The 11,174-nt window shown below is 42.8% G+C and overlaps 1 long non-coding RNA gene across 6 annotated transcripts in view; it reads left to right on the top strand.

Annotated features, from left to right (window-relative positions):
- Positions 1-5,205: 5,205 nt before the first annotated feature.
- The window catches only part of LOC122423145, a 58,800-nt gene continuing 52,831 nt past the window's right edge, over positions 5,206-11,174 (top strand). For 5 of the 6 annotated variants that reach the window (XR_006264100.1, XR_006264099.1, XR_006264098.1 and 2 more), the window contains exon 1: positions 5,206-5,245. This is a non-coding gene — a long non-coding RNA (uncharacterized LOC122423145). The remainder of the gene's footprint in view (positions 5,246-11,174) is intronic. The other variant, XR_006264096.1, reaches the window with a different exon arrangement.

Raw genomic sequence — 11,174 nt, 5'->3', positions numbered from 1 at the left:
GCCAGAATACTGGAATGGGTAGTCTTTCCCTTCTCCAAGGGATCTTCCCAACCCAGGGATCAAACCCAAGTCTCCCGCATTGCGGGTGGATTCTTTACCAGCTGAGCCACAAGGGAAGCCCAAGAATACTGGAGTGGGTAGCCTATGCCTTTTCCAGGGGGATCTTCCTGACCCAAAATCTAACTGGGGTCTCCTGCACTGCAAGTGGATTCTTTACCAACTGAGCTATCAGGGAAGCCCATAGACCTTCCAAAGCACTTCACAAATGGTGCCAGGTGGGAGGTCAGGAGAAGGTAAAAAAGTCCTAACCAAAGTCTTTAAGAAGGCCTGAGTGAGACTTGGGTCCCCAGTAGCCATTTGCCTCCTTACACACTAAACCAGAGTGTTTGGGGGTGTATGTTTGTTTTTTAATATTTATTTATTTATTTGGTTGCATTGGGTCTTAGTTGCAGCATGTGAGATCTAGTTCCCCGACCAGGGATTGAACCTGGGCCCCCTGCATTGGGAGCTCAGAGTCTTTAGCCGCCTGACCACCACGGAAGTCCCTGTATGTTTGTTCTTTCCCACTGAAATACAGACAGGGCAGGAAGAGAGTCTTGGGGGACCCAGGCCCAACATCAAAGCCTTTCACCCAGTGTTGCCAGAGTCCTATGTCCTACCCCTCACAAACTAGCTTTGCTCATAAGTGTTTGTGAGCCTTCAGCCTACCAGTCTAGGTGACTCCATATTGAAATATTGTTAAATGTGAACAGAGTTAATTTCCAGCCATTCATGTATGTCAGTGCTTATCATTTGATGCCTTTAATTCCTAACAATGATATCATCCTCTTTCCCAAAGCAGAATGAAGCTCTGAGTTGGAAAGTGACTCCCAGGGAAGCTCCACGGATTTGGATAATATTCAAGCTGTTTTCTTGGCCCTCAAGTCTGAGGCAGACTAATCAGGGAGGGTGGATAATCTCTGGTATTGTCGGAGATTCCGATCTCTTAACTGAGATGAAAAGACCAGACCGGTCTCCATTTCCCTGGCTCAGTGGTCAGTAAGAATGCATCTCATCTCACACGAACCCTGGGAGCCCTAGGCCTTGGACAGACTCCAATGTACTGTGTCCTCCCTAACTAGGTCCCTGATGGTATCACAGACTTGCAGTTGAATGTTAGAGACCCTTTGAAATCAAATGACACTCATTCTATATGTGGGATCCTATAGCTCAGGGAGGCTAAGAGCACTATCACAGGTCATAGAGTCACTTGTTCAGTTAACAAATGTTTATTGAGTTCCAGCTGGGCTCCAGGTCGGTGATGGGCAGTGGCAAGGAGGTGATAAACAAATCTGACCCTGGACCTGCCCCCTTGGAGCTTACTGGTCAGTAGGAAATGCAAAGATTAGATCAACCATAATAAAGAATGAAGTAAATTTGTATCAGGATGCACAGGGCAGCAAAGAAGTTGAAGGGGCCAGGGGGACTCTGTGTGGGGTACAGTGGGGAGCCTTTCAGAAAGGCCTTTCTGAGGGGGAGATGCGTGAACAGAAGTGTGCAAGGGAGGGAGCCAGGTGATGGAGTGGAGGCATTCAAGGTCAAGGGAATGGTCTATGTAAAGACTGAGGGGCAGGAAGGGGCACAAGGTATGAGGGCCCAGAACAGGACCTGCATGGGCTGAACAAGGGGAGCTGACAGATGAGGCCAGGAGAAATCAACAGCCACTCTAGAACTGAAATCCAGGGCTCCTGGCTCCTATGTGGAATATAATAAATGACAGAGGGGAAAAACACAAACAGATCTAAAATGTGGACCCTGCCAGTGTAAGAGATGGGAAAGTTTATTTTGAAGGTCTTCTCACCTCCCCCTTCAGGATTGAAGGTATTGATGAGTACACAGCGTTACAAGGGAAAATTAGGGCGGTTGACATTGAAGGCCTCTGGGTATTCCCGAGGCAGTTTGATTCTGGAGACTGGCCCTCTCTGGCCTGAGCAGACGAAGTCTACAGGGAACACTTGCTCCAACTTAGTGCCACTGCTCAAAGCAGCAGTGACTACACTAGAGGGAAGCTATGACATCCTGGCCACAACACCTAATAACCTTGAAAGTTACCTGGATGAACAGACTGCCACGCTGGGATCAGTGCTTCTGTGTAACAGGGCTGGGACTAGAGTAAGGCAAGCAAGGCACTCACCTTGGGTGTGAAATTTAAGCTAATGTCAAAAAAAAGCCATCATGGAGATAAATAATATTTTAATGCAGTATTTCAAAAATCAAAATGAATACCAAGGACCCACAATGAAAAAATTTCAAAAGTTTAAGTAAAGACCAGATCCAACCCTACTCATGTACAACTCAGCCTTATTTGACTCACCATAATCCTGGCCCTGGTTCAATAAAACTTTATTTACAAAATCTGGCGGGCAGTCTACAGGACATAGTTTGTCAGTTTCATTTTGTTAAAATATCACATTAAACTATTATTTGCTTATCAGGTTTTTGGTGTCCCTTAAATTTTGTTTTAAAATCAGTGTCTCCCTCTTCCATGGACGTGAAATTGAGCAAACTCCAGGAGATAGTGGAAGACAGAGGAACCTGGTGTGCTATAGTCCATGGGGACACAAAGAGTCAGACAGGACTTAGAGACTGTACAAGAACGGCAATTTCTCATTGCCTGTGGTGTGAGCTCAGGCAAATAACTTCCATCTCTGATCCTAGATGTCTTCTTATGTAATACATGCAATAATGGTGGTTCCAACCTCCAGAGCTGTAGTGAGGGTTACCCTCATAAAAGACATTTGCACAGTTACTAGCACTCGATTAATAGTGATTGCTTGTGTGGCTATAGTAAATATTCTGTTTATTGATGTTGCTTTTATAAGAGTTCTCTCCAACGAGAACCAACTCTGGGCCCTCAGGGGACTTTAGAGGACCTGGCATTCTCTATGGAGGGGGCAACTTTCTCACTTAAGAACAAGCCTCCTTTGGGTAATGGGGGCAACTTGGAGCTGCCTGCAAAGAAACTGTTCAGCCAAGGCCAGAACCAGGTGCCTCGTGGGCTCCCAGAGTTCAAAACCCCATCATGGGGTGGCCCAGACTCTTGCTATGAATTTGAACTTGTCTTGCAAAACTGAAGTGTTTCAGGACCCAGGCACACAGTGTTGTAAAAAGGGGCAATTAAACCTATAAAACCAAGGTTTACAGGGGAATTTATAGTGTCGGAGGCTTTTTATAGCTTTTTAGATTAGTTTAAATAGAGGAAAAACGAACAGAGGAAAGAAAAAGAGAGGACTTGAAATTTGAGGAGACTTAAAAGTTCAGAAAGAAGCTTTTAGGAAGCACAGAGGGGTCATAATCAGAGGCACATTTTTCCATCTTGCTGTCTCTTGCAAATTGGAGCAAAAAAAAAAAAAAAAAAATCAAGAATAGCTATCTCCTATCCCTCCTTTTTTGCCTTGCCTTGGCTGTTCAAGAAGACCTGCAGGGGCTGGGCAAAGTCCTGAAGAGGGACTGGAGAATGAATGTAGGATTTTGAGAACATCAGGAGGTCCCATGGTGACTTCTCCAGACCCTGGGAGGAAACTAGCTTTGCTCCATCAGGCAGGTCTATGCAGTAAGGAGTCGATGTGCAGCCATGGGAGTTTGTCACAGGAGATGGGAAACATCCTCATGAGCCATGAGGTGACGTTGGTCCTCAACCAAGATATTACACAAAATAAGCATGGTGCACAAATGTAGATATAGATATAGTATGCTGTACAACGGGAAAATACACACACAGGCAAGATTATAATGTTTTCCAATTTATCAAATTTTTAGAGTGGACATGCAAGCCGCTGTAACAATATATGACTCCAGAAAGAAATGTGTGTGTGACGACACAGAGGAAAGAAGACTCACTTTCCCCCCGTTTTGTAAACTCTAACTTCCATTCTGTGATCATGCAGAACTTACTCAAAACTCAGGTTAATATTTTCAAAACTATTTAAGCTCCCTGGTGGTGATCTGTACTGTAGTTTTGAGAGATGTCACCATTGAGGAAAACCAGGTGACGTGTACACAGGCTTTTTCTGTCTTATTTCTTCCAACCATATGTGACTTTACAATTACATCAAAATAAAAGGCTTCCCTGGTGCCTCAGAGGTAAAGAATCCACCTGCAGTGGAGGAATCACTGGCCAGAGACACAGGTTCCATCCCTGGGTTGGGAAGTTACCCTGGAGAAGGGAATGGCACCCCACTCCAGTATTCTTGCCTGACGAATCCCATGGACAGACGAACCTGGTAGGCTGTAGTCTGTGGGGTTACAAAGAGTCAGACACAACTTTGGGACTAAACAAACAAACAAAAATTAAACTCACTTTCTCAAGAGACTTCCCTGCGTCCTCTGCTGCCCAGCTTAGTCCTACCCGAAAGGGACCTACTCTGACCCGGCATATGAGTTATTTACGCTCTGTATCAGTCATAACTGTTGGTAGGCTATATTGTTGTTGTTCAGTTGCTAAGTTGTGTGCTAAGTGGTGTCTGACTCTTTTGAGACCCCCGCCCATGGACTGTAGCCCTCCAGGCTCCTCTGTTAAGTCCATAGGATTTCCCAGGCAAGAACACTGAAATGGGTTATTTCCTTCTCCAGGGGATCGTCCTGACCCAGGGATCTGAAACCACTTCTGCATTAGCAGGCAGATTCTTTACCACTCAGCCACCAGGGAAGCTGTTGGTAGCCTATACTGGTTGTTAAATATTTTGAATATCACATCCAGATATTTACACTCTTATGGTAACCTAGACTTCTCTTTCAAAAGCACTTGTCAAAATTCAATTACATAGTTGAAAAAGTTTTCAAATTACAAACTCCAGAAGCGTTTCCCAGGAAAGAATATTGGAGCAGGTTGCCATTTCCTTTTAGAGGAGATCTTCCCCACCGAAGGATTGAAACACCCCCCCAAGCCCCACCCACACTGCAGGCAGATTCTTTACCACTGAGCCAGGGAGGCCATTTTAACAACAGATATTTGAGCTCAAATAAGCAACCTTCTTTTCAGTCACTAAGGATTTTCAAATAAAGTTCTACAAGAGATCATTCAATTGGTTTGATTTGACCCAGGTAGTATGCAGCACTCCTATTGGACTTTTTAGATTACCATTCAGTATGGAGCATTCCTATTGGACCTTTTTGTTCACCATTCAGTATGCAGCATTCCTGTTGGCCACTCTGACAGATGCTTACGCCGGTGCTTCCAACCAGCGTTTCCACAATGGCTTCCCAGGTAAGTTCTCATTTCTTTTTCTTCCTTTCAGTTACTTAGAATGCCGATTTACCGGTATTTGCGTCTTTTATCTTTAGATAGAGGGCTTTCTTTGGCTGGAATCTGTCATAGAGAAGATATGTGAGAGGAAGTAAAGGTCATGTTTAAACTCAGGCTCCTGGGCCCGTTCTAGCACTGTTGCTAAGTGTGGTCTCAGAAAAGTAACTGACCTTTTTTTGTGTTTTCTGGCATTCTCACCAGTAAAATTGGCTAATAACAGTACCTGCGTCATAGGGCTTTTGTGAGAGTTAACTGAGTTAATACAAGTCAAGAGCTTGGAACCACAGCCAGATATACGTTAAGCATTTAACAAATGTTAGCTAAAAGCGTTTGGAGAGTCTTTATGACATGGTATATGGTTGATTTTCTTCCCAAAGCTGATTTAACTCAGTTTGAATTTTTGGTTCTGCCACAAAAGTCAAATTCAGTTCTCTTGGTGAAGAAGCTTAAAGACTGCTATTTCCTGTCCTAATTATAGGCTTCTGCTGATGTCACCCTTGTTTTCCGTTAAACATACTCAAGAATGTCTGGGTTGATTATTTCTTTGGCCAGGTCCTTAAAAATTATTGAATATTTGTTGAGTTCCAGGAATTCTACTAAATGCTTAAATACGTGATTTTATTTCATAATGTTTAATCATAATTCTGATTCTGAAATAATCATTTTTAAAAATGTATCAAGCAGCAGTTATTGTGTTAAGTATCTTAGCTCATTTCACCCTTGGAAAGGCCCATAAAGTAGATGTTATTATCTGTATGAGATTGATTAACTTTTTCTAGATAATAGAGGTAGTTACTGATACAACAGTGATTTGAACACAGATTTGGCTGATGCCAGAACTTGTAGTGTATTTCCAGACTTCCCCCCTTTGCTGTGCTTATACAATCTTAATAAAAAAATGTAAATAATTATCATGTGCTACAGTAATACATAAATATCATACTCAAAAGTTATCTGTGATTTTTTGGGTCGTGGGAAGTTTGACAAGCACGGTTTTGGCAGATTATACCTAAAATGTGTATGTGTGCCTTTGTGTCTGTCTGTGTGTCTGTCTGTCTTTTTCTCACATGTATGATATTTCTGTGTGTGTGTGCTTTTTTTAATCGAAAGTTAGTTGCTGAGAGTTATAGGTACATGTCCACTTTAGGCGAATTTCTTTAAAAACTAGGCATATTTTTGGAAAATTGAAATTTTAAGTAAGGGCTTTGTGAAAGTTGCTCAGTCCTGTCTGACTCTTTGGGACCCCGTGAACTATAGAGTCCATGAAATTCTTCAGGCCAGAATACTGGAGCTGGTAGCTATTCCCTTCTCAAGGAGATCTTCCCATCCCAGGGATTGAACCCAGGTCTCCTGCATTGCAGGCAGATTCTTTACCAGCTGAACCACTACATTAAAAGAATATGTGTCACTCTTTTTTTGGAAATTTTTTTTTTTTAAATTCCTTTATTTGGGGGCTGTGCTAGGTCTTATTGCGGCTCAGGTTTTTCGCTAGCTGTGGCAAGCAGCAGTTGCTGTCTAGTTGCCATGTGCAGGCCTCTCATTGCTCTGGCTTGCTTTGTTGCAGAGCACGGTCTGTCAGGCACAAGCTTAATAGTTGTGGCACACAGGCTTAGTTGCTCCCTGGCATGTGGGATATTCTCAAACCAGGCATAGAACCCATGTTTCCTGCATTGGCAGGCAGGTTCTTTACCACTGAGATACCTGGGAAGCCCCATTTCTTTGGAAATTTAAATGAAAATTTAAGTAGAGGATGTAGCTATTAGAAACTATAGTGAAAAAATACATAGCACTCATTCTTTGTAAATTAGATAAAAATTTAAGTAGAGGGTTTAGCTAACTTTTTAAATTACAGTTATTCTCGTGGGGGAAAATGATTTTGTTATTATGTTAAATCATCATCTCGGTATGTCATTTCACATACCCCACATGCGTTTGATTTTCACACTTGATTCTCTCATATTGGGTGCATCATCTATACATCTTAATAAAGAGATGCATTAGGGGGTGGGGCTCATTGCATGTTTTTGATATCCAGATATCCTCCAGGGCTCTGCAGTTGCTATGGAATAAAGTTCGGAATATATACCCTGGTAATTCAGGCTAGCCAATGCACAAGTTGATTTTTCTTCTTTGTGGTTTCTAATAGCCTTCCCTTCATCCTGCACCACTTTTTTCTGGGCAGGAAACCCAAAGGGACAGCAATCAGGAAGAGGATTCCATCCTTGCCTTCTCCCTTTCAATGGAAGTGGATAATTCAATCAGTCCACAGACGTAAGGCCTCATCAGCCAGCAAGGAAAGGCAGTCCTTAAGCCAAGTCGATTCAGAGTTCATTGTTCTCTCTCTCTCTTCTTCTCTTCTTTCTTTCCTTCTAAGCTAAATCTAAAGGAAGACAAATCAATCTACACCGAAAGGGAAAAAAAAAATCAGGCTTATTTTCACCAAAAGAAAATTTTGTTTTGTTTTTTTGGATCAGAAACACAGGACTTCCCAAATCAAGTTAAGTGAGTCCCAGATGTGGACTCATTTCAAATGAAAAACACACCCCCATCATCTCAGGCAGAACTCTGCTTGAGGAAACTGGTGATTGCAATGCCTGACACAAGAGAATTTCTCCAGAGAGTTTGTCCCAGCCTGTGGAGAGGAAGAGGAATGGGGAAGATGAAGGGCTGGCGTGCTTCTCCTCCCCCTGGGGAGAAGAGAGACGGGATTCAGGTTAATGAGGTTGGAGGGTCGATGTGAACCAATCAGAGGAGTGGAAAGCATCTTTGAATAGTGCCGAGGATGGCGAGAATGGAAGCGGCCACATGCTGAAGGCTGGCTTTATTAATGAGAAGGCACTGAATCCATATCACACAGTCTGGACATGTACTGCCCGAAACAAACAAAACCCAACGAGAAATGACAGTGATGCTCACACTTGTGAGCATTCTGGAGAATTCTTTTTCCACGGGAGAATGGTAGATGGCAGCTGGAATGCCAGGGAATGACGTGATGTGCAAATTAATATATTTCTTTTAAAGGCCAAGAGGAGAAGAGGGCCTTCTGACAGCCTTTGATTCGACCGTTAATTTTCAAAGACTGATCGAGACACTGACATGTCACATGGACCTGCTTCTAGTGTTAGACCAAAAGAAGAATGTTGAACCGTGTAACCGAAGACATCTCTTGGTGAAAGATTCTCCTTTTAACAACTGTAATTTGCATTTTCATCAATGTCATGCTGTGCATAGATGAAAACAGTCATTTAAATGTGTTTCTTCTGTCTTCTCCTAATAAGCTTGATTTTACATTTCTTGCCATCTGGTTTGTTGAACAGAAATATGGAAGTACTTTTACTCTCTATATGCTTCTTAACGGAGTTTAATCTAAGATGTGGCCTTTTCCTTTTTACTGAACTGGACTCTAACCCAGATTTTTCCCACTAGACAGTCTCTTTGGCCATTTTGGCAGGGCTCTTGCCCTTCCTTAAGCCAAACCGTTTAACCCAGTGTAATTACTTTATGATGAGCATCTCAGTCATTTCTTCCGGAGCACATGCAGCATCCTACCTTGCCATGCATCCCCACAGCATCTCAGCAGAGTTTATTTAACTCAGTCGAGCCGGATGAGTTCACATAGCTCTCCAATAATTATATTTCTCAAATTGGTCCCATAATAGCAATAATTGCAAGCATGCATTGAATGCCAGTACTCTGCTTAGAGCTTTAAATACACTTGCCCACCGAAGCCTAATCTCAACTCCATGAAGTTAAGATTGAGTTCATTTTACAGAAAAGGAAACCAAGACTCAGTAAACAGCAGAGCTGGGATTCAAAACAGTCACCGTATACTAAGTTCTCTGCACTTTGCTTCTGTCTTATACTGTGGGTCCAGTGCTAGACTCCAACAGAGCACAGATACCTGGGAGGGAGTATGTGTGAACTGTCAGGGAAGGTTACAAAGGGCTTTGTCATAGTCAGTACCAGGTCTGTTATGAGGTTACCTGGCCATGGTCTTAGATGGAGGCACAGGACAACAAAACATGAGTGAGCATGGGGCAAGGGGCACCTGAGGACATGGGCAAAGGACCGGAGCTCTGATATTTCTAATGAATACAATCCAGTGTCCAAATTATACAACTTTATCGTGTCTGAGATATGAACCTGTATTAATTTCCTGTTACTGCTGTAACAAATAACCACAAATTTGGTGGCTCTAATTTAAACTAATAGAAATTTATTCTCTCTTAGTCTGGAGGCCAGAAGTCCAAATTCAAGGTGTCAGCAGGGCTAGATTCCCTCCAAAGGCTCTAGAGGAGAAGGCTTGCTGGCCGCCTCCAGCTCCTGGTGGCTGCTGGCTTCCTTGGCTCATGGATGGCTTCCTCTGCCTCCATCTTCCTCTGTGTCTGTGTCTTCATCCTCTTCTCATCCTTCTCGTCTAAGGACACTTGTCCTTGAGGTTAGGGTCCACCTGGGTAATCCAGGATGAGTCCACCTTGAGATATTTTTTTTAATTTTTTTACTTTTTTGAAAAACATTTATTATTTTATTTTATTTTTTGGCCATGCCACATGGCGTGCAGGACCTTAGTTGCCCAACCAGGGATTGAACCCACTCCCTTGCAATGGAAGTACAGGATCTTAACCACTGCACCACCAGCAAAGTCCACACCTTGAGATTTTGAACCTACTTACATTGGTGGTGGTGGTGGTTTAGTCGTTAAGTTGTGTCCAACTCTTAGGATCCCATGGACTGTAGCCTGCCCGGCTCTTCCATCCATGGGATTCTCCAGACAAGAATATTGGAGTGGGTTGCCTTTTCCTTCTCCGGAGGATCTTCCAGACCCAGGAATCGAACCCAGGTCTCCTGCACTGCAGGCAGATTCTTTACCAACTGAGCTACAGGGAAGCCCTACTCACATTGGTAAAGACCCTTTTCCCCCTCTACCAACATCCACATCCTATCAGATCTGTCGTCAGTTCTCATTGCCTCATCTTAATCAAACCTCTCAGCATTTGTTCCAGTTGATCACTTTTTCCTTTCTTCATTTAGTTTCTGAATGTTTGCCCTTTCCTAGTTTTCTCTTTCTCTACCAGAAAAGAAAAAAGACCCTTTTTTCCAAATAAAGCCACATTCACGGGTTGTGAGAGGGTTAGGATGTGGATGTATCTTTCCGGAGGTCCACCTTTCAACCTTCTACTATCCATATAGCAAATATTAAAAAAATGGAATCACTGAAACCTTAGGCAAGTAAAGAGGAATTCTGTTGAAAAGAAGACAAAGACCATGGGTTAGAATTTATCCCCTCACCTTGGCGGTTGGCCCCAGGCCTAAAACCCTGAAGGCTTCACAAATAGCTGCCTTTTGAGGGCCAGGGCAGCCCAACAGAAATGGCAGAAGCTTCAGCAAGCCCTGGTTTAAATATAAACTTTGCCATTTTCTGGTTCAGGTTTCGTGTAAACCATTTTGCTTCTTTGAGTTTCAGTGCTCTGCAGAATGGGACTGATCCTAATGCTTGCCTGGCGAGGTGAATGAGAAGAGTAGAAAAGTACGAGTTCTATTAGTCACAGTCGTTCCTACATTCATTCATGCATATTTAGGGGGCATGTATTTTTTTCTAATTTATTTCACAGGGCTTTTTTGAGCACCTGCCACGTTCTAGCCATTACCCAAGATGATGGGAATATAGCCATGAACACCACCCATTTCTGCCTTGATGGTGTTTGCATTCTCGTGAGAGAGAATGAACAAAGACTATATATATATATATGTATATGTATATATATATACATATATATATATATGTATATATATAAACACATGAATTTTTTGAAAGATAACCCAGAGAGTGATGAGGATTAGAAAGAAGAATTTTCAAATGTGATGCATGGGATGGGGGTGGGGTGGGGGG

The sequence above is a fragment of the Cervus canadensis genome, chromosome 1 (genome assembly GCF_019320065.1).
Source record: "Cervus canadensis isolate Bull #8, Minnesota chromosome 1, ASM1932006v1, whole genome shotgun sequence".
In the NCBI taxonomy this organism is placed as follows: Eukaryota; Metazoa; Chordata; class Mammalia; order Artiodactyla; family Cervidae; genus Cervus; species Cervus canadensis.
Note: the sequence above shows the minus strand (reverse complement) of the source record. Positions and strands in the feature narration are given on the sequence as shown.